The following is a 24,994-nucleotide window of genomic DNA, read 5'->3' as shown; positions in this document are numbered from 1 at the left end:
GAAGATAACCCAATCAAAAAATGGGCAAAGGACCTAAATAAGAAATTGTTAGAAAGAGGACAGAAAGAAGACCAAGAGACATATGAAATCATGCTCAAAGTCACTAATCATCTGAGATATGCAAATCAAAACAACAATGAGGTATTACCTCACACCTGTCAGAATGGCTATCATCAACAAATCAACAAAGGCCAAGTGATGGCCAGGATGCAGAGAAAAAGGAACCCTTGTGCACTGCTGGTGGGAATGTAGACTGGTGCAGCCACTGTGGAAGACAGTATGGAGTTTCCTCAAAAAGTTAAAAATGGAACTCCCATTTGACCCAGTGATCCTACTTCTAGGACTATATCCCAAGAAACAAGAAACACTAATCAGAAAGGATATATTCAGCCAAAACCGGTTTGGCTCAGCGGTAGAGCGTCCGTCTGTGGACTGAAGGGTCCCAGGTTCCATTCTGGTCAGGGGCATGTACATTGATTGCAGGCACATCCCCAGTAGGGGGTGTGCAGGAGGCAGCTGGTCGATGATTCTCTCTCATTGAAGTTTCTAGCTCTCTATTTCTCTTCCTTCCTCTCTGTAAAAAATCAATAAAATATATTTTTTAAAAAGTTAAAAAAAGAAAAAGAAAGGATATATTCAGTTAGGTTTTGATGTATAACAAATGCCTCCAAAATTAGTGGCTTAAAACATTTTACTTAGCTCACTAGACAGTGGGTTGGCTGCATATGATAGTTCATCTGATCTGCAGCAATGTAGCAGGTCTCTATGAGGATAATTAATACAGAAGATTGCTTATCTGGTGGTCAGTAGCCGAATAACAGGGCTGATTTTGCTACTTGTCTCTCATCATGCAATAGGCTTCTCCACAAGCTCCAATAGAAGGAAGATAGGAAGATGCAAGATCCCTTGAGCCCGGGCTGGAAACTTGGCACAGTGTCACAAACTAATTTCTAAGAATAGCTCTTATTAAAGGGGTAGATTCTATTTCTGGTGAGCTAAAAATTGATATTTTTGCAAGTAGCCATGAATATTTACCATAAAACAGTACCTCTTTCACCAGTAAATACAACACCTGGGAAAATTTTTCCTCCAGTAAATTCATTTGTTCATGTATGGTTAGCAACATCTATTTTGCCAAGACTTATTTTCATTTTCATAACTGTCTCCTAGAATTTTAAGTGATTCTCCAATTATGGTTTTTATAAAGCATCTATCAAGTTTACTATTCCTGGTGATATAATATACAATGGAAATATTATAAATACATAGAATATATCTACCATGACTGAGTCTACAACCAGGCTTTTTTATTGTCCATTCTGCATCTTTTTCCTATTCAAGTCAAGAGTTGGTGTGTGTGTTTTTTTGTTTGTTTGTTTTTTTATAACAGATTATATACAAATTATCAGTTACAAAAATAGCCAAAGGGATTAAAGTGCAGCATAGGCAATATAATCACAATTTTATAATTATTATGTATGGTGTCAGTTGGCTACTAGACTTATGGAGTAATCACTTAAGTTATACCACTGTCTAATCACTGTTGTACACCTGAAACTAATAATATCATGTGTCAACTGTAATTGAAACATCTTAAATATTTAAAATAAAATAACAACAAAAAAAGCTTTGTTATGTTTATACAATAGAATACTACTCTGCCATAAAAAAAGGACAATAATGTTATCCTTTGCAACAGCATGGATGGATCTGGAGAGCATTATACTAAGTGAAATAAGCCAGTCAGAGAAAGACAAGTACCACATGCTTTCACTCATATGTGGAATCTTGTGAATGAAATAAACTAACAAAATAGAAGGAGAATCACAGATAGAGAGTAAGTAGACTGACAGCTAGCAGAAGGGAGGGGGTTGAGAAGCTTGGTGAAAAAGGTGAAGGGTTTAATAAATAGAACTTATAGAAACACTCAATAGTATAGTGATTACCAGAGAGAGCAGGGTGTTGAAGTGGGTTTAGGGGGGACAAATGATGATGGAAGAAGACTTGACTTGGTGTGCTGAACACACAATACAATACACGGATGATCTAGAATTGTACATATGAAAGCTATATAATTTTATTAATCAAGGTCATCCTAATAAATTCAAGAAAAAAGTAAAAAAAAAATGCTGCATGGATTGAATAAATATATCAGTGGCAAAAAAAGTCTTTTTTTTTCTATTTTTAAAAATTTAATTTCATTGTTTAAAGTATTACAAATAGTAGTACATATGTCTCCTTTCTTTTTCCCCATTGACCTTCCCCACGGCATATGCTTTCACCCCCCAGTGTCTTGTATCTATTGGATATGCTTATATGCACGCATACAAGTCCTTTGGTTGATGTCTTACCCCTCCCCCCAGTACTCCCCAGCCTTTCCACTGTAATTTGACAGTCTGTTCGATGCTTCTCTGCCTTTGAATCTACCTTTCGGTTCATCAGGTTATAATGTTCATTATTATCCATAAATGAGTGAGATCATGTGGTATTTTTCTTTCACTGCCTGGCTTATTTCACATAGCATAATGCTCTCCAGGTCCATCCATGCTGTTGCAAAGGGTAACATTTTTGTCCTTTTTATGGCAGAGTAGTATTCCATTGTATAAAAGTAACAAAGCTTTTTTGGTGTTATTTTATTTTTATTTATTTTTAATTAATATTTTAAAAATTTCAAATGTAGTTGACATGATATTATTAGGTTCATGTATACAACATAGTGATTAGACATTTGTGTACCTTAAGTGATTATCCCATAAGTCTAGTACCCAACTGATATCATACATAATTATTATAAAATCATTGATTATATTCCATATGCTGCATTTTAATCTTTTTGACTGTTTTTATAACTGGTAATTTGTATATATATTCCACATAATATTCAATGGTCACTTTGTCATATGCCAAGTATGTGTAGTTCTGTTTCTATTTCAATTAGTCATCTAACCCAGCATCAATAACATAATGTTCAATTTCTTATAGCTTTTTAATAAGTTTTGATATTTTGTAGATTATATCCATAAGATTTTTAAACTTGTTTTTGATCTGTTTAAATTTTTATCTTTATTGTTTTAAAGTATTATAGATATCCCCCTTGTTTCCCTATTGACCTTCTCTCACCCTCTTCCCATCCCTTCCCCAGACCTTCACCCCACTATTGTATGTGTCCATGGGATATGCATACATGCATTAAGTTCTTTGGTTAATCTTTTCCCTTTTCCCTCCCACCCCCACTTCTCTCTGAGGATCCTCATTCTGCTGCGTGCTTCCATGACTCCATGACTCTAGATCTATTTTGTTTGTTAGTTTATTTTATTAATTAGATTCCACATATAAATGAGATCATGTCATACTTATCAATGATATGGTTAATAAGTTAGAGTTAATAATTCAAAATATATAAAATAATCATACAAATCAACCAGAGGAGGACAAACAACCCAATCAACAAAGGGGAAGAAGACCTAAATAGACACTTCTACAAAGCAGACATACAAATGGCCAAGAGACATATGGGAAAATAAAATCACTAATCATCAGATAGATAAAAATGAAAATAGCAATGAGGTATCACCTCACACCTGTCAGAATGGCTGCCATCAATAGATCAACAAACAGGTTCTGGCAAGGAGATGGAGAAAAGAAAACTCTATAGTACACGGCAGTGGGAATGCAGACTGGTACAGCCACTCAGGAAAATAGTATGGAGTTTCCTCAAAAACTTAAAAAAGGAAACTTTCTTTTGACCTAGTGATCCCACTTTTAGGACTATATCCTAAGAAACATGAAACACCAATAAGAAAGAATATATGCACTCCTATGTTCATAGCAGTATTATTTACAATAGCCAAGATTTGGAAGCAGCCCAAGTGCCCATCAATAGATTAGTGAATAAAAAAATAGTGGTACTTTTTCACAGAAGAATACTATGAAACTGGGAAAAAGACAGAACTCTTATCTCCTGAGAGCATTTTGGAGGGGCCTAGAGAATATTATAAGTGAAACAAGTCAGTCAGAGAAAGCACATCTATTTTAATCCATTCATCTAGTGATGGACACTTGGGCTGCTTCCAAATCTTGGCTATTGTAAATAATGCCATGATTACAGGAGTGCATATATCCTTTTAAATTAATGGGAGTTAGTTGGTCCGGAGGTTGTGGGCTATTGTTAAGCTGATTAAATTAGTGGGGGGGGGTTGTTTGTTTGTTTCTTTGGATAATTTTCTAGAACTTAAGTTGCTGGGTCATTTGGCAGTACCATTTTAAGTTTTTTGAGCAATCTCCATAATGCTTTCCACAGTGACTCCACCAATCTGCATTCCTACCAACAATGCATGAGGATTCCCTTTTCCTTGAATTCTTGCCAACACTTATTTTTTGTTGCTTTATAAATAATAGCCATCTGGCAGATGTGGCTTGATATCTCTTTGTAGTTTTAATTTACAATTCTTGACGATTACTGACATTGAGCATCTTTTCCTATGTCTATTAGCCATCTATATGTCCTCTATGGGGAAGTGTTTATTTGGGTCATTTGCCCATTTTTTAATTGGATTGTTTGAATGTGTGTGTGTGTGTGTGTGTGTGTGTGTGTGTGTGTGTGTATGTTGAGTTGTATGAGTTCTTTATAAAGTTTATATATTAACCCTTATCAAGTGTATCACTGCCAAATATGTTCTCCCACTCAGTGGTTTCTCTTTTCATTTTGCGATTTTATTGATTTTAGAGAGTATTGATCAGCTGCCTGCTGTATGCCCCCTGCTTGGGATCATACCTGCAACTCAGGCATGTGCCCTGACCAGGAATCGAACAAGTGGCCTCTTTGTTCATAGGTCAATACTCATACTGGCTGGGATGTCTTTTCACTTTGTTGATGGTATCTTTTGCTGTGCAAATACTTTTTAGTTTGATATAGTCCCATATGTGTGTTTTTGTGATTTTTTTAAATTTATTTTCCCTTGTCCTGTTGTAGAATTCTGCATATTTGAGGCTATAATTTAGAATGAATCTCTCTGTACTACAGTGACTCAAACTATAAATGAGGAAGCAAATATGTGTACATTCTTTCATAGGAAAATTGAGGATTTATTTGTTAATTGGCTTTGAGATCCTAGGATTAAAGGTTTTAAGTACTATCTTTACTAAGGATAAAAACTAATTAAATTTTTAATCTCAAATAATTTTAGGATTAAAGGATGTCTTACATTTATGTAATGGTTAATTGAGATAAACTGCTTCTTTATGGTCACAGTCCCCTCTTCTTTCACCTCTCTTTTATGATTTTCATTCTGATTTCTGTTACAGGTCAGTATTACAATCCTTTCTTATTATTTTTGTGACATATCAAAAATAAAGTTTTTTACATTTGGATAAATAATGATTGTAGCCTACTCTGTGGAGACAGCTTGCCTATGTTGTAAAAATTATTCAATCCAGACTCAAATTCTTAGTCTAATGAGTAGTTAAAGTTTGGAGGAGAGAGTGTTTGTGCACCCTCATTGAAGTAATTTCTAAGCATATTTAGGAAAAATTTTTGATGAAGGGAATAAAAAACAATTTATATGGTTCCAGATACTCTTCTGGTTTGTCATTATAGTGTTGTTTATTGTGTGAGAGTTTGGAGAGTTTGGGTGGTGACACTTATTTGGTACTGACTTTTATCTGCATGAAAAAGTTTAAGTCCATATACTAGGCTTTTTTCTTTTCTTTTTTTTTTTTCTCTCTCAAAGAAATCAACTGATCATGGAAAAGCACACAAAGTACTCTCTAAACAGGAACTATTTTACTTAATGTATTATACAGTTACAGAAATCTAAAATCAATTATGTCTTTTTAATGCATTTTATTAAATAAGCCAGTTAGTAAAGAAAATATAGATATTACCAAAGCAAATATTCAAGTATTATATCTATCTATCTACCTATCTATCTACCCTGTTTCCCCGAAAATAAGACAGTGTCTTATATTAATTTTTCCCCCTAAGTTGTGCTATGTCTTATTTTCAGGGGATGTCTTATCTTTCCATGTGCTAGGTCTTATTTTTGGAGGATGTCTTATTTTGGGGAAAACACGGTATCTATCTATCTATCTATCTATCTATCTATCTATCTATCTATCTATCATCTGTCATGTATATTGTAATTTTGTTTTCATGCTTCTCATAAAAAATTGGAGTTCCAAATAAAAACATATAAATAAACATTTATGAAAGATAAGATATCTATATTTGATAGTATTGTAGAAATAACCCAAAAAGAAACATGAACCCTTCTTTCAGTGTTATTATCTAATTTGGGAAATCATGAAATAAATGTCTAAATTCTTATACAAAGTTTATTTTTTTGCTTTTTATTTATTTTTTGTTTTGTTTTAAGTAAAGGCTATCATAACATAGTTGGAACCTTGTAGCTTGGAGGACAGAAACAAGCCATCACCCTGTGGTGGTATATAAATTCCCTTTTACCTATGGGGAAAGGGAATTTGAGCTGAGCTTTTAAAACTGGATAGGAATTTGGATACCATTTCATTCTAGTCCTGTCTTAGAGTCTTCCTTTTAGAAATGTGTCAATGGATTCCTAGAACTCCTATACTGTAAGCTACCTCAGCTCTAATTGGCATTCCTCTTCCTATGTTGTACCCTTAACATGTGTTTACTGAATGCTTAATTTTTACCTCACTTTTTTCTCAGAACTTCAAATCAATAAAGCATTCTCTTCTACTTAGAAAAATATTTCCTGAATATGCTGCAGATATTGAAGCACTAGGACATTTGGCCAACATGATAGCACATGGACAAGGGGGCAAGTTAGGAGTAAAGTAAATAAGTATGATCTACCATTCCATAATGGATGAGGCCAGGGCAGCTGTAGAAACCCACAGGGAAAAGTAGGAAAAGTTATCCTGTTTCTCTCAGTCTTCTTAAACCTTATTTCCTAATGAGATATTTATAAATATGCATATGTAAATGCACACGTAAGTTAAAAAAGTAATATTTATTTATTTAAAATAAATTATTTGAAATGGTAGTTCTTACTTTAAGGCTAAATATTAAAATAGAGGGTTGTTTTTCAGCCCATATTTTTCTAAATTGATGACAGTTCCTTTTCAATTAGAATAGTCTAGGCCTTTCCCATATCCCCAATATAATAGAACTAATCTAATTCCCTTACTTCACTTTTTTATATCTCTTTGTTGATGAATTTCTCTACATATAACTATTTACACTCAAATGCTGATCATCTCAAACAAATGGTTCCCTTTATTACAGAAAGTCATTTAATGAGTAGATGTTAACTGTGTTTCTGACTCAAAAGACTTCTCAAGAAAGAGTGATTCTGCTGTTCTTAACCCCTAAAGTCATTTTTTCTTAGTCCAAGAAATGAACACAACCCTATCTAAATTAAGGTGGCTGCTTAAAAATTTTTTATTTGGATGATGAGTATAAATTACATCATTTAACATGTAAAACTTCATGCATGCGCTGACATACTGTATTGGTACATTTAGTAGTAGTCTGTTTCTCACATACCATGTTTATTGAAGTATCTTTAAATGGGAATGCAAAAGCATTTTTAATTTACATTTTCTATTTATTTTTCCATGTCATTCTATACCCTCTTCAATCTCCATCCACCTCTCTCACATTTATCACCACACTGTTGTCTGTTTCCATGCATTATTCCTCTTTTTATTTTCTTCTTTGCTCAATTCAATCACACACATCCAGTTTTAAATATGGAATGTCAAAGCAAGTACAGTCATGATTTACAGTGCCATGACAAAGAGCATTATAATTCTAAATTTTTCTAATTGTTTGAAAGTGTAGTATAACTACAGACACACATTTATGTGAAATATGGCGTTTTTAAGTAAGTTGCCATGAAGAGTCATTAAGAATTAAACATTATAGCTGAAACCGGTTTGGCTCAATGGATAGAGCGTCGGCCTATGGACTGAAAGGTCCTGGGTTCGATTCCGGTCAAGGGCATGTACCTTGGTTGCGGGCACATCCCCAGTAGGGGGTGTGCAGGAGGCAGCTGATCGATGATTCTCTCTTATTGATGTTTCTAACTCTCTATCCCTCTCTCTTCCTCTCTGTAAAAAATCAATAAAATATATTTAAAAAATAAAAATTAAACATTATAGTACAGCAAAAGAATTTATAAAACACAGCCTTAATGTATGTACTCTTGACTCTTTATGTTTGAGGGTTCAGCAAATACAGATACTTGTTTTTAGAAATTGCTGTAATGATACTTTAACTAAAACTATTAGTGAAATATAATACATGCATTATGATATGAAATTAATATGGTTTGCAAAACAAGCAAACAAACAAACAAACCAAAAACACCACCAATGTGTTTTTGATATATAGCAAAATGAGAAGTAGATAAATAAACAGATGTCATAATCTTAATAACTACTCACCAAGAGATTGCTTCAATAGTTAAAATAAATTGGTGTTCCAGTTTCAGATTTGAGTCTTTACTTATTATGATATTTCTATTACCTGCTCATTCTTCTGAGACAATCACACTGCCCCAAATTCCTTGTTCACTTAAGTTGGATGGGATATTTTATAATTATTGGAAATCTCACAGCTGCCATTTTTCAAAGTGCAGGCTTCAGGTAAAACTTTATTATCTGTATATTGAAATCTATAGCTACATTTCTTGGAGGTACCAAAACTTAGCATTGGACTGCAAATCTAGGAAGTTCATCTCAACAATGATCTTTGTGTCCACTTTGCATACTGCAAAATGTTTGCTTTATTTTTCCCTCTTCTTTAGGGTGAAATCTGCAGTTATTAATGGATATATTTTCATAATAGGACAATTATAAGATTCAATATCTGTAATATGGAATATATTTCCTGATAGGCTGGAGTGATATCTGGTTTTACATTATCCAATAATCATTAAGATTTCAAGGTGAGATTTTTCTGTTTATTATTGTATGTGAAGAAGGACTGAAAGACATGATATCACATTTGGAACTTTAATAAATTAATCCAGTCCCCTCAGTGTACAGACTGGTATTCTGCTACTTTTTTTTTCTTTCTATTCTAGTGAAGCATTGAGTGGAACTTCAGTACTTTCTTTCTCTCTACAAATTTATCTTTTCTATAAATGTAACTCTGTGAATGTTTCCTCTTTAATATTTAAGGCCTCAACATTCCAGAATCTTGATTTTCCAGGAAAGTTAATGACCTCTCTACAGAATGTAAGCATAAGAGGTTTGCATTCTAGACATAAACTGTAATACAAAGAAAGTTAGGAAATGCAAGATTAACTAAATAATTAGGACAAATTCGAGGGACTGAAACTCAAAATTAGGTTGACTTGATTTTTCTATGGGAGAGAAAAATCCATAAAAATAAGATTCTTTGGTTAGAAGGGACTGTTTAGAAGCTGATGATTTTTTAAAATATATTTTTATTGATTTTCAGAGAGGAAAGAGAGAGAAAGTAGAAACACTAATAATGAGAATCATTGATCAGCTGCCTCCTGCACACCCCCTACTGGAGATCAAGCTCACAACCCAGCATGTGCCCTTGACCTGAGTCAAACCAGGGACCCTTCAGTCTGCTGGCGAAAGCTTTATCTACTGAGCCAAACCAGGTAGGGCAGAAGCTGATGATTTTAATATGTCAATTCCTAGAAATGACTGAATACCTGGACTAACTTTGTGAGTGGCTAGATAGAAATGGAGATAAATACAAATGGAGATAAAGCTTGAGTTCTAATTGTCAAGGAACTGTGAGGTGAAGAAATATAGTGACACTCAAAGTAATTATAGGTACTGCTAATTTGGAGAGATATAATTAAAATTCTATGTTAAATGTAAGTAATGAGAATGAAAGGGTAGGTGCTAAGTTCATAGAAGGAATGGAGTAGAAGTGAGAAATAATAACTCTGTGGAATCTAGTTTTGATTTCTCATTTGAATGCCCTGTTTTGTTGATCTGAGGTCACTTTCAGTCATCTCTTAAGTGGTACTTAATCAAATATGAAAACATTAGAAATCATACACCTTGATTATTCATTATTTTGCAAAACAGCAAATTGTAGCCTGCTTTTGGTTTCTCACTGGATTCTTTCTAAAATAAATCACTATAGTTATGACTGCTTTCTGATAAATTACTGAATATATACTAATCTTAAGGTTCCTATCTGAAAAGTAACAAAAATGTCTATAATTATTCAAGGAGATAACAAAGGATATGCAGTATGCATATATGTGTATATATCATAGAATAATAAGCAACAGAGGAAAATTTAAATAGATTATAGTGAGGAAATATCAATTTTGTAACTATTCTATATTCATACATACTTTATAAATTAATTTTTGAAGAGAATCCTATTTATAAATTCCAAAACAAGAATAACAGTAATAATGCTAAAAAATATGGGTGATTATAGGTGATTTTACCTCTCCTTCACTCCCCAAAATAAATACCTTTGCATAAATCAATAGTCCAAAATTTAAATGTCAAGCATGGAGTTGTGCAGTACCGTATTTCTTTAGGCAATATATTATGATCTAACATTTTAGCTAAAGAAAGCTTGACATAAGACTGACTATTACCCTAACCAGTTTTGCTCAGTGGATAGAGCATTGCCTGTGGACTGAAAAGTCACAGGGTTGATTCAAGTCAAGGGTATGTACCTTGGTTGTAGGCACATCCCCAGTGGGAGGTGTGCAGGAGGCAGCTGATCGATGTTGGTTTCTCTCTCATCGATGTTTCTAGCTCTCTATCCCTCTCCCTTCCTTTCTGTAAAAAATCAGTAAAATATATATTTTTTAAAAATGACCATTACTTCTGACCAATATTATAGGTCCCTTACCTAGCAGACAATTCTTTTGCTATAGTCCTTGAACACCCAAGAAATGTTGTTCAGCATATCTTTAAAATTGGATGGGGAAAATACACCTATATTATGACTGTTCTTGCACTACAATTTAGCATTCCCATCAGGTCTGTATGAATGCAATACTATAATATACCTGGAATGTGTTATAGCAGTACCTGGAATTTTGCCACTGATATGATTTACAGATTTTTTTTTCAGAGCATATTTTAGTTCATTATACTTTGAAATAAATGTAGGCTCATCATCACTTAAAATTTGTTATTAGGTACTATCCCACATTATTTGTTAAGTGGGTTAGTAACATGATTCATTAATAACTTAATGATGAGTTAATTAACACTCTAGTTGGCTAACCTGGAGGCAGATATTAAAAGATAATTAAAAATGGGGAAAAAATCAGGAGGGAAGCTTGTGAAGGGTAAAGAGCAGAAGGAGCAAGAGTAGGCCGTGTTGGATTGTAATGCTGATTTCAAACCTCTGAGAGGAGTCAGGAATAAAGGAGGAAGGTTATAAGGAATCCTCAGACTGCAGTGCACCTCTAAGAAGGTCGTGGCCAGACCCCAGGAGAAGCCACAGTGCAAGAACCATTTGTTAGAGGAAACCCATGTTAGTTGGGGTTGCCAAGGTGTATAACTCTGCTGAGTTTATTCATTGCCCAGGTAGAAAAGGGTCGTGGTGGGAAAGCTGAGTAGACCCTGAAAGAACTGGAGATAATGAGTCCATTATGCTCCTCACAGAAGGTTCTCTCCTGTCGTATCTGAGTGGTACACTAAGATTCCTTCCACAGTAAATATCTCATTGATGTATTTCCCAAATTTTTCAAACATTTATATATTTGCTTCCTTTATAATCCTTTTGAATTGTTTTCTTTTTAATTTAAAAATGTTATTCTGAGATTTCCACAGGCTTTCCCAGACAAATGCCAAATGGTCCATTTTTTCCCTCATGAAAAAAAGGTCATGAGCACTTAACCTAGAGAACACATTAAGTGGGTGGCATATCAAACCAAATTTCATATTAGGATATCAAGTTTCCCTAATCATTTACTCATGTATGAATCTTTTTTAAAAAAATAACTCACTAGGTTGAGTTGAGTAATCTGCCTGGATTTTTTATCTTAAACAACTTCTGTGAAACTCTCTGCTGTCTTCTTATATCTGTGGCCTGGATGACTGACAAGAATGCTTTCTGTGCTGAAACCGGTTTGGCTCAATGGATAGAGTGTCCGCTTGGGGACTGAAAGGTCCAGGTTTGATTACGATCAAGGCATATCTCCAGTAGGGGGTGTGCAAGAGGCAGCTGATCGATGACTCTCTCTCATGGATGTTTCTAACTCTCTATCTCTCTCCCTTCCTCTCTCTAGAAAATCAATAAAATATATATTTTTAAAAATGCTTTCTGTGAGATTTCCGAAAATTCTGTATTAGGCTGCAGAGAAAATTATTTCAAATATGGGCATTTGCCAAAACTATTTCCACTCATTTAACTCATCTCTCAGACCTAGTCAACTAGCAGAAAGGAAGGAGGCAAAATGTGTTTTAAAGCCTTCAGGAAAAATAATATATTTGAATTTGTAACTAAACAAGGTTATTGATTGTATGAGGGAAAAGTAATTTTTAAATGTCTCAATTAATTTAAAATTTAACTCAATAAATACTTCATTGAGAGGGTCATATTTTAGGTTCTAAACTATTAAATCTGAGAAATATGTTCTTCTTGTGGCTAGTGGAAAATAAAAATCTTGCCAGAATCTGACAATGTCTTTTCTTATCTGAAATGCTTTATCTTTTTTTTCTCCTATATTTGTTCATTCTACTCCCAATATCCTTATGTTTACATTCCAGATAATTAGTTTATATCAGGATATGCTTCTCTAGATCACCATCTCTGTTGCTTATCTCTATAAATTATCTGTTACCATAGATCATGATTTATCATATACAATAGGTCACTGTTTAAAACACATTTTTAAATACTTTTTTCTGAATTTTAGTTTTATGTGTTATCTTGACTGGGCCACAATGTACTCAGATATTTGTTTAAACATTATTGTGAATGTCTATGAGGATATTTCTGGATAAGATTGGCAATTGCATTGGAAGACTGATTAAAGCAGTCTGCCCTTTCTAACGTGGGTGGGTCTCGTCTAATCTCTTGAAAGTTTAAATCAGAGATGGGGAATAGAGTCTGGCACTATGACCCTATAAGGCAAGCAACATCATGTAGTCTGGCCCTGCCAAGACACTATGGGTGAGTTAATTAAATGTTTGACCAAATATAGCAGGCTAATTTTATATTGATAACTGTGTATGGCCAGCAAATGATGCTATAAATATCCAAATGGCCTCAGCAGAAAAAAGGTTGTTCTCCCATGGACTCAAAGCAGAGCAAAAAAGTGGATGAAGAAGAATTTACTCTCTGCCTGTCTTCAAGCTAGGACATCAGTCTTCTCCTTCTATTGTACTTGGCCTTGGCCTGCAGCTAACACCATAAGCTCTCTTGCCTCTCTGACTTTTAGATCCAGACAGACTCGAACCACATCATTGGCTCTCCTGGGTCATCTCCTGCTTGTTGAGTACAGATCTTTGAACTCCTCAGCCTCCACAATTATATAAGTCAATTAAAATAAATTTGTTCTTTTTATATATAGATTGTTGTGGAATTATATATAAGATATTTTTTTTTTAATCTGGGGAGAGAGAGAGAGAGAGAGAGAGAGAGAGAGATTGGTTCTGTATGTCTGGGGAGTCGTGACTAATACACTTTCTTTCAGTCAGTGAGTAATAACATTTGGTGGAAAGTTCCTCTATGGGACTTAGTAAACAGTCTATTACATGATAGATTTGATAAAAGACTAGGAAGGGCATAATGGTTTCAATGTGAGGAAAGAAGTCAGGTTTCTCATCAACCATAATTCACACATTTTGACCTGAGGAGTTAAAAGGACTAAAAGAACTCAAGACTTGATCATTGTTTAAAACAGGTCAGAGTTTCCTGATTTACTGACCCAATTTTCCATAGATTCTAGCAACATCTATTTTGTCAGTGTAGAAAAAAAAAAGTCTTGAGTGCCAAAAAGTTTTGTGCTAAGGATGTGATGAATGAAATACTCAAAGGCTAGCCCTGTCACCAGTAAAATAGATTTCTCTACAAACAGTGATATTTAGGATTTGGGTTTTCTTAGGGAGGAATTTGTTTGGTGAGTGGAAATTCTCATTTTCAGCATCTATCTCTCAGCTGGTTTTTCAGGGAGAATGTACAAAGTCATTTCATAGAAGTAGAAAAGCAATCATTTGACATACTATGATGTTTAAAAATACAACAGAACTATAGAAAGCACAGAAGTGAAGATATAAAGCAAGTTCTGCTTGCATGAGTATCTTTGTGTGTGTTTTTCTTCTGATGTTTACAATAAGTAAGGAGGGAGACATAAGAATTTGCAAATGATGCTTGGAAGTGCCCAGGCAGCTGCTATTCATTAAAATTAATATCTAGCTCCTTGATTATAAACTGATGAACCAAAAGATAGATATAGAGACAGTATATCAACAAGTAGACTGTCAAATTACAGCAGGGAGGGGAGGAAGATCTGGGGGAGATAAGAGATCAACCGAAGGACTTTTATACATGCATATAAGTACAACCAATGGACACAAAACTCTGGGGAGGGAGGGGATTGTGGGAGGGAGGGGGGAAAAATCAATAAAATATATTTTTAAAAAAATCCAAACCTAATAGCTCAACATAGGAAAAAATGTCCCCAGTTTTCATGTACACGTAAGTAACATGGTGGTCTTCATTTTGGAAGATTTCAATGCACCTGCAATTCTTTCCTTTCTGGTGGCTTTTCAGACAATGCCTCTGTGGGGGTAAGTAGGAATATCTCCCTATAAACCAGTGTCACAGCAGAAGAGAGCTCTGGCAGCTTGAAGGTGCTTGGGATATTATACAAATAGGAACCATGTCAGTAAAAATGTGCTCAGGAAAAAAAAAATATCTAGCTCCTTGGCTGTGGATACATGGCTCTGGAAGTCAGCATACTTGTTGGTGTATATCATAACTGAGATAGAGTGGATGATTAATCTGTTTTAGTTTGGAATAGTCTCAATGAAGCATTTCTAACAGATTTCTGGGGAAGAAGCCTGCCCTTTCATTATCCACTTATTTATTTATTCACCACTCTTCTAATCTCTGGAGATATAGAGAAACAAGGATCTTGCCACTGTGGAGCTTACATAGTCCAGGGACAGGTAGACTTAAAGTAACTAGTCATAAAAAGAAGCAAAATATTAAAAGGGATTGATAAAAACTGAATAAAATGCATGGGTAACAAAATACAAAATTGGGTGGGAACCTAGTTTGAGTGGTCAAAAATGGCTTAATTTTAGAAGAAATGAAGGAAAAAACAATTTCCTTCACCATTAAAGGAACTGGGGCAAATTACTCTAAATGAAATATCAGATAATTGCTAAGTAAGAAAAAATTGTTGCGAGAACAGTTTGCCAGGGCATATTGAGTGAGGGGGAAAATAGTAGAACATGTTGAATGGGTTAGAAACATCAGAACTTTCAGAGCATCCTATCTAATAAAAGTAATATGCAAACTGACCATCACTCCAACACACCAGATGGCTGCCCCCATGTGGACACAAGATGGCCACGACAAGATGGCCAGCATGTGAGGACAGTTGGGAGGGACCAGGCCTGCAAGAGAGGGCAGTTGGGGGTGATCAACCCTGCAGAGGAGGGCAGTTAGGAGTGACCAGGCCTGCAGGGAAGGGCAGTTGGGAGAGATCTAGGCCTGCAGGGGAGAGCAGTTGGGGGGGTACCAGGCCTGCAGGGAGGGCAGTTAGGAGTGACCAAGGCCTTCAAAGGAGCATTTAGGCATCAAACAGGCTGGCAGGGGAGTGGTTAGGAGGTGATCAGGCTGGCAGGCAGAAGCGGTTAGGAGCAATCAGGAAGGCAGGAAGGCGAGCAGTTGGGAGCCAGCAGTCCCAGATTGTGAGATTTAGGTCCAACTGCCAGTTTAGGCCTGATCCTACTACTGGGATCGGGCCTACACAAGCAATAGGACATCCCTTAAGGGGTTCCAGATTGGAGAGGGTGCAGCCTGGGCTGAGGGGCACACACATCCCCGTGCACAAATTTCATGCACTGGGCCTCTAGTTATATAAAAGGTTGTAAATATTTTGGATTTTTCTCTAAAAGCAATGGGAAACTACTGAAGTATTTTAGGTATAGGAGTAACTGGAGCAAGTTAATTTTGAAAGATTACTCTGATTCTTCATGTTAGAAAACTAACACCCATTACAGTATTAAACAAAGATAAGAAGTGCAATATACATTTTTGAATGAGTAAATTGTTATGAATAAATGAATGATATAATAGCAGATTGAGATAGAATACTTAGCTTCCCCAGAAACTATGTCCTAGCTAAATACTGATCTTATCATTTTGGCAATATGCCTCAACCACTTTCTATGTACCCTTCCTTGAGAAAGCTATAATAGCTTAAAGATAGACAAAGGGAAAGAAGATAATCATCTGGCTAGAAAATTCTTCCAATACATTTTATTGTTTTGCTGCATTGCTATTGAAAACGATTCCAAAATCAGGCAAATAAGGACACTCCTTAACTTTTGAAGGAGAAACAGCCTCCATGTTTTTGCCCAACTTGATGTCCATTTTCACCTAAAATCATAATCTGTTAGTGCTTGGATAAACAAAACCATGTGTATCCCTAGCCAGTTTGGCCTAGTGGATAGAATGTTGGCCTCTGAACTGAAGGGTCCTGGGTTCAATTCCAGTCAAGGGCACATTCCTGGGTTACAGGTGAGATATCCCTAGGTGGTGTGCAGGAGGCAGCCAATCAATGATTCTCTCTCATCACTGATGTTTCAATATCTCCTTCTCTCTCCATTCCTCCCTGAAATCAATAAAAATATATTAAAAACAAATAAACATGTGCATACGAGACATCAATAATAAGCTGGAACAAAGATTTGGAAACTAGAGGCACAATAACAATGTAAGCTGAGAAGTATGAGATTATCTTTGCAGAAACTAAGGGTTTTCATTATTTTCCCTGTAAAAACAATTTAAAGAAAAACATTTATATCACAATTCTACTCCTTACATCTTCTGTCAATATCAGCTATATGATAAAATTGGCATATTTACTCATAATTTGAACTTGCCAATATCAATAATTTTTATTCTTATAAATTTCCAAATTAAATAATTCTCAACCATTCATTGTTTCATGACTCTGTCCATTCAACAAATATGTGTAGCATGATGATACATGCCAAATACTGTTAGGGTATCGGGTAAACTAGTGAATAGTTGTAGATATTATGTCTGTCATCAACAGACTTTACAATATAAAGGTTTATACATTGTAAGGTACAATTTTGATAATTATGTGATCAATACTGTGTTGGAATAGATATAGAGAATTATGGCTTCATAGGAAAGTGTGTTATTCATGGCATGTATAACCAAACTATTCTTCTCAGTAGAAATGACATCCAACTAAACCCTAAAAGATGCAGATGTAGCCAAATGAAAAGAAAGGATGAGCACTTTTGACATAAATAACTTACAAAGAACTGCACTATAAACAAATAATATGACAAAACTAGGAAACTAGAGTCTCACAAGTATGAATAATTATGTCTGAATAGAAAATGGTATATAATATGTGGTATGTAATGGTGGTGTGTTGAGCTGTGTGGAATAAATATAATCTAAGTAAAGAGAAGAAGAAGCTTGAATAAGAGGAAGGGTCCTGATTTCTAGGGCTTGTAAGCCATATTGACATGCTTTCCTTTGCCTATGTGCTTTATAAAGCCACCTTTAATCAGAAATGGCACATAAATATAATATTGTATGATTACTCTGGCTGCAATGTGGATAATTTAGTGAAGCATAATGAGTGCAAAGAGAATAGATATTTGGATTCAGTAATTGTTCTTTAGTTGTTATTGTTGTGGTGGTGTTTTTTTGTTTTGTTTTTGTTTTTACTATTCCAGTTGATTGCATATCACCAAACGAGGCTACATCCGAATAAATGCTGATGCTGCAGCACCTGATAAAAAATACTAGTTGAACAAATTATATTTCTGATTGGGTTTCTTTTTTACTATAAAGCTCTATTATTAACAGATATATTTTGAGGACTCCTGAGAATGGTTAAGGACTGGGTCCTCCATAAAAGAACAATGCATATTTGCAAAGGTGTTTGTAAATGTTAAAAAAGGTTTTATGAAGAAAACTTAAGACCTCAAACTTGTGTAAAGTGTGCCAAGAAACATGTTCTTGTCTTTACTATCCAAATGGCATATGTCCTTGGGTGATGGAACAAGAAACACGCCTGACTCTCTCACGGTGTTACCTTTATCTGGTCCCTGAATCTACTATTTTAGGAAACATTTCACTGAGCTTTTTTCTTTGGATCTCATATCATTTTGGTTTCAAAGTACCATCCCATAAATAGCAATACTTTTTAAAAATATATATATTTTATTGATTTTATTATTTTTTTTTTTTACAGAGAGGAAGGGTGAAGGATAATTAGAAACATCAATGAGAGGGAAACATTGATCAGCTGCCTCTTACACACCCCAACTGGGGATGGCCTGCAACCAAGGTACATGCCCTTGACTGGAATCAAACCTGGGACCCTTCAGTCTGCAGGCCGATGCTCTATCCACGGAGCCAAACTGGTTAGGGCAATAGCAATATATATATTTAATTTTTTTTGTTGATTAAGTTGTTACATATGTGTCCTTATTCTCCCATTATCCCCCGTCCCCCCGACTCATGCCCTCACCCTTCTGTTATCTGCATCCATTGGTCAGGCCTATATGCATGCATACAAGTCTTTGGTTGATCTCTCCCCCTTACCCCCACCCTCTTCTACTTTCCCTCTGAGTTTTGATAGTCTGATCAATATTTCTCTGTCTCTGGATTTGTTTCTGTTCATCAGTTTATATTGTTCATTGTATTCCATAATGAATATATTATGAGATCATGTGATATTCATCTTTCTCTGATTGCCTTATTTCACTTAGTATAATAGCAATACATTTTGAAAGCAACTTTTTATTATATGTGATGGGGCTTTATCATAGTTGTATGCTTGACCTGGTCTTTCTATTTCTAGGAGTTTTTTCTAAAAGGAATATAAATAAGATTTTATCAAGATATAGTAATGTTTGCTGCATAGTCATTAGTAAAAAACAAGGAGAAATTAAAATATTCCAATGTAAAGAATTATTAAATATATTAACATACCACTGAATGATGGACTATAAGAAAGTTTTTTGAAAAGTGAACATTTGAAATAATGTTGATGAAATCAAATATGGTATGAATTGAAAAAGCGAAATAAGAGGTTTATATGAGTTTAATCTTTATTTTTTAAAATGTACATACTAGTTGCAAATGCCAAATATTAAAGCACACATTTTATATAAGAATGAAACACATACACACACACACACACACATACACACACACACGCGCACACACACTCATATAATTTGAACTTTATTCTATTAACCATCCTAATAATTTTTGAACTCTATAGACTAAGCCAAAACTGTTCTCAGCACACTTTGATAATGTTTCCACACCATACTGAATTTGGGTAGTGAAAACCTAATGCAAACTACAAAAGGTATGTTAAGAGAATTATATACTTGGAACCTACATAATTATTACCAATTAGAACTCAATTAATTCAACATTTCTTCTAAATATATAATACTTATAAAGTTATTTTAAACTCTCCATGCTTTACTCATGTATTGATTTATTTTTAAGAAGCATATAGACATTTTTATCCCACTTTCCAAGCCTACATAAGTCAGCATTTATTAAAATGTGACATCACCTTATTCTATATTCTTTTCTGTTCCTTGCATGCCTCTCCTATTCCTTATGAATATCTCAAGTAAGTAATCTTTCCTATGTCTACTATCAGATATGTTCTCTCAGAATGTTCAATATTTAATTTGTTTTCTATTGAGGTATAAATAACAGCATTATATTAATTACGGATATAAAATATAATTATTCAAAATTTGTATAAATTGTGAAATGATCACCACAATAAGTCTAGTTAAAGTCTGCCACCATATATAGTTATAATATTTTCTTAAGATTTACTCTTAGAAACTTTTTAATATGCAATAAAGTATTATTAAATTTTATTTACCCTGCTGTAGATTTCATTCTTAAAATAAATTTTATTAGAACTACAGAGTCAAATCTAAAAATCCTATCTAGTTAAGAAATATAAAACAAAAATATAATAAAGAAGAGTTATTATATTAATTATTTTAGCGATATATAAGTTGATAACATTCAGATCAATATTATTTGGTTACTGTAGAGAACTTGATTCCATGATTATGTTGCTCTTCTTGATTTCTGCTTTCAATTAAAATAATATACAAAGAAATATTATTTGAAAGGGAAATTCTAATTTGTAACAGATTAGGAACATCTAATAAAGTTTTTGCTGTGTCACCAAATTCTCATCATATAAAACAATTCAGGTACAAAATGTCATTACACTTAACACCTAAAATTTATCTGCACATGTATAGATAAGATAAATTACTTGAAAATTAGATGAATTGGAAGCATGTTCCTAAAAGCTAGCATTTTTATTTCTTCTGAACTCTTTCACTTAAAATGACATTTCACTATTTATCTTCCTTAATGAATTTGAATTTTAAATCACTCTGTGAACTCTCAACCAACCACTTAAAATTAAAAAAAAGTATAGAAATTAACAGATATTATAATCAAGCAACCGGTATCTGGGTGAGATAACTTAGTCTCTGTTTTTATTTTGTATTCCTAAGATAGTACATATCCTAATTTTAACGTGAGCTAAATTTGCTAAGTTTTAAAATTGTGGGATAATTAGTGCTGAGGGTGGTATATATGAGAACATTCTAGATAAATCCTACTTGCTTTTTTAAAAAAAGAAAATTGTGCATGTTGAAGTTAATTTCATATATCCAAACACACATTCAAAGCAGCTTTACCCAGTTATCTGCATGTCCCTCACTTGTCTCTAGAAATAAAAGCATTGACGCTGTCTGTCTTTTTTACATTATTTCTAAATTATAAGAATCTTGGAATAGTGCACTTCTGTTACATCTTTAAAAACTCAATTGCACTCTTTTCATTCTTTCATGTTTCTTTTTTCTTATATTCTGACTAGAGGCTGGTGCATGAAAACTTATGCACTCCAGGTGGGGGTCCTTCAACCCAGTCTGCTCCCTCTCCCAGTCTGGGATCCCTCAGGAGATGTCAAACTGATGGCTTAGGCCTGCTCCCCACTGTAGTACAGCCTCCAACTGCAGGAGGCAACCAGCAGGGTGAGCAGCTGGTCCTGCTCCAGTCACTGCCACGCCCCACCCACCCAACAATCTCTATCCCCTCCCACTGCTCACTGGCATCCACCTTGGTTGGCCTGGCTCTGCCGGCTAGCTGGTCCTGCTCCAGTTAGGTCTATTTGCATATTGGACTTATTATATAGGACTAGAGACCTGGTGCACAAAATTTGTGCATGGGGGGTAGGGACCCCTCATCCCATCCTGCACCCTCTCCAATCCAAGACCCCTTGGGGGATGTCCAACAGCTAGTTTAGGCCTGATCCTGGGGATCAGAATTAATTCAATATTTCTCCTAAATATATAATATTTAGAAAGTTATTGTAAACTTTCCATGCTTTACTCATGTACTGATTTATTTTTAAGAAGCATATTGACATTTCATCACACTTTCCAAGCCTACATAGGTCAACATTTATTAAAATGTGACATTCTATATTCTTTTCTGCTCCATGCATGCCTCTACTCTTCCTTATGGATATCTCAAATAAGTCATCTTTTCTATATCTACTATCATGTATGTTCTCTCAGAATGTTCAATATATAATTTGTTATTTTATTGAGGTATAAATAACAGCATTATATTAATCCCCTATCCTTGGGATTGGACCTAAACTGGCAATTGGACATCCCTCTAAAAATTCTGGACCACTGGCTTCTAATCGCTCACCTGCTGCCTGCCTGGTCTCCCCTAACTGTCCCCTACTGCCAGTCAGATTGCCCCCAAATACCCCCTCCCTACTGACCTGGTCACTCCTAGTGGCCTGTCCCCGAAGGCGTGGTTACCCCTTACTTTCCCCCCTGCCGATCTGGTGGCCCTAACTGCTCCCCTCCTATCCTGGTCACCACCAACTGCCCCCTCCTCTGCTGGCCTATTTACCCCTAACTTCCCCCCTGATGTCCTGGTCAACCCCAACTGACCCTCTGCTTGCTTGGTTGCCCCCAATCCCTCCCCCTGCTGGCCTTGTTGCCCCACACAGCCTGCTGTTCAGTCATTTATTTTTCCTTTATTAACCCCCCTGATGACCTGATCATAGGTAGCCATCTTGTGAGGGTGTGAGGGTAAATTTGAATATTACCTCTTTATTATATAGGATTGTGCCACTTTCGATTATTATTGCTTTTGATATTATCTCAAAATTCTTAGATATAATCTATATTTAATTTTTTTTCATTGTGTTTCTATTTGAACATTGCTATTGACCTATGTTAAAATTCACTGAATTTTTTTTTCTCCTTGTTTGCATCAGGTCTGCTAATGAACCTATCATAGATATTCTTCATTTGTGTAATTTCCTGTTTATTCTTTTTAAAAAGCATATTCTTTAAAAAATATATTTTTATTGATTTCAGAGAGGGTGAGAAAGATAGAAACATCAATGAGAGAGACTCATTGATTGGCTGCCTCTTGTACACTTCCAAACTAGGGATTGAGCCCGCAACCTGGCATGTACCCTTGACTGGACTAAACCTGGACCCTTCGGTCCATAGGCTGATTCTCTATCCACTGAGCCAAGCTGGCTAGGGCTCTGTTTATTCTTTCTCATACTTTTCATCCATATGCTGACATTACCCATCTGATTTTCACATTGTCTACTTTTTTTCCATTAGAGCCTGTGTTGGGATTCCTAAGACCACTTCTGATTTCCTAATTTACTAGAAGGATTCACAGAACCTAGAAAAACTCATTTGTGCATGATTATTACTTATTACAGTGAAAGAACATAGCTTAAAATCAGCCAAGGGAAAAGCCACAGGGGGAGAAGTCCAGGAAAAACCAGGCATGAGCTTCCCATTAATGTCACTTAGTGGAATCGTACAAACATGTTTAATTTTTCTACAATGATGTGTGAGAACACATGCGGAGTATGGCTAACCAGGGGTTCACCCAAGCCTTGGTATCCACAGTTGCAGGCATGTAGAACCTGTTTGATTGATCCCAGCTATTCAGGCTCTAACTTTCACAAACAAAAACAACCATTCACCATATTAACCATCTGATCAAAATATCAAACTAAGCCCAAGGCCTAAGGCATATAAAAAAATTCTTCTCAGGCAGAATCATCCAAGGACTCAGAGCTCATCTCTCAGAAGACAGCCAAGCGCCAATTCTAAAGCAGTTCTTTCTTGGGAGTGTGTGGACTTTGAGCAACTCTGACCTGTTCTTTGTTTGTTTTTGTCATTTCTTTTTAAATCTACAGAGAGTATTTAATATTATTTATAATTATTTTAATACTACAGGCATGGTGCATAAAAATCCATGCACTGGAGAGGGGGTCCCTCGGTTCGGCTGGCCCTCTCTCACAGTCCGGGAGCCCTCAGGGGCAGGAGGCAATCTGATGATGAGGGGAAGGTGACACCCCATCATACCTCTGCTGCTCCGCCACTGCTGGCTTCACAAGCTTCAGCTGGTCCTGGTTACTTGAGCCTCAGCTGGCCCTGGGAAGCTGGACGGCTGCCATCTGAGGCTTGCCTGTGCCTCGGGCAAGCTCTGGTTGGCTGGGGGACTGAGGAGACTGTGGTACTCCAGAAGCAAGCGCACAAAGTTGCCAGGACCACCTGGGGGCAGGCTTGGTCTTGCTGCATGTCTGCAACCCTGGTGAGGCTAAAGGGGCAAGGTGCTGCCATCTTCTGGCTGTGGGTGCCACCATCTTTGAGGGTGGGGCAGTCAATTATCATATCCCCTCCTTATTGGCTGTGGGTGCCACCATCTTTACAATGGTGTGAGATTCAATTAACATATTCCCTCTTTATTAGATAGGATACTTGCCTAATAGTCCCAAGATCTGGTTTATATCTGATTCCACTCACTTCTTTATCTGTTTAGTCTATTTTTGTTTGTTTGTTTGTTTGCCTTTTTGCTATGCTTTATACTATTTGTATATTTTTGCACAGGCCTAATTCATTTAGGGGATATGAGTTTATTCCCAAATTACATTTCTCTGTGGGTTAAAAACCCAGATTGATATTTAGTTATTACATGTTTTCTTGTTTTAAGGATAAGAATAACAGTCTCTAAAATATTTACATGAAGCCAGAAGTCTCTTCATTTACTTCTTATAGAATAAATTACAATATAATGTCAATCCCAGAAATACGGACTGTAGGTTATTTAAATTGTTAAGTATGAAGCAGTGGTGAAAGGAGAATTTATAAAAGTCAATGAACTCGAAGAGAGGTAGATATGCAACATTGGAAGTGGAATAATTCTTCTTCTATAGTAATTTTTAAAGATTTACTGTCTTAGTTGAAAGAAAGCCTAATCAACAAATTCAAATCAGAAAGTAGCCTATACAATTTAATCATTTAGAGCACATGTGTCAAACACAAGGCCCGCGGGCCAAATCCGTCCCGCCAGGCCTTGCAATGTGGCCCTCACCGCGCTGTCATCACTGCACTCTGCTGCATTTCCATCACAATGACAGTTTATGACTGTTCAGTAAACCATTCGGCCCGCGATTTAGGCTGGATTTTAGATTTTGGCCCCTTCTCTGATTGAGTTCGACACCCCTAATTTAGAGCATGTGACATCCCCCAGAAACCAGTTGACTCTAATGATATTTGTATAACGTGTAAATGGGTAGAAATAGATTTTTAAGAGTTATATTTAACCCCTTATTTTTTACTTCTACATTCACTAAATGTTAACTTAAAAGGATGAGCTAAGGAGGAGAAAATTCCTTTATGCATTTGTGCCCAC

The sequence above is a fragment of the Pipistrellus kuhlii genome, unplaced genomic scaffold, assembly GCF_014108245.1.
Source record: "Pipistrellus kuhlii isolate mPipKuh1 unplaced genomic scaffold, mPipKuh1.p scaffold_m20_p_1, whole genome shotgun sequence".
NCBI lineage: Eukaryota > Metazoa > Chordata > Mammalia > Chiroptera > Vespertilionidae > Pipistrellus > Pipistrellus kuhlii.
The sequence above is the reverse complement of the archived record's forward strand: the minus strand, read 5'-3'. Positions refer to the sequence as shown.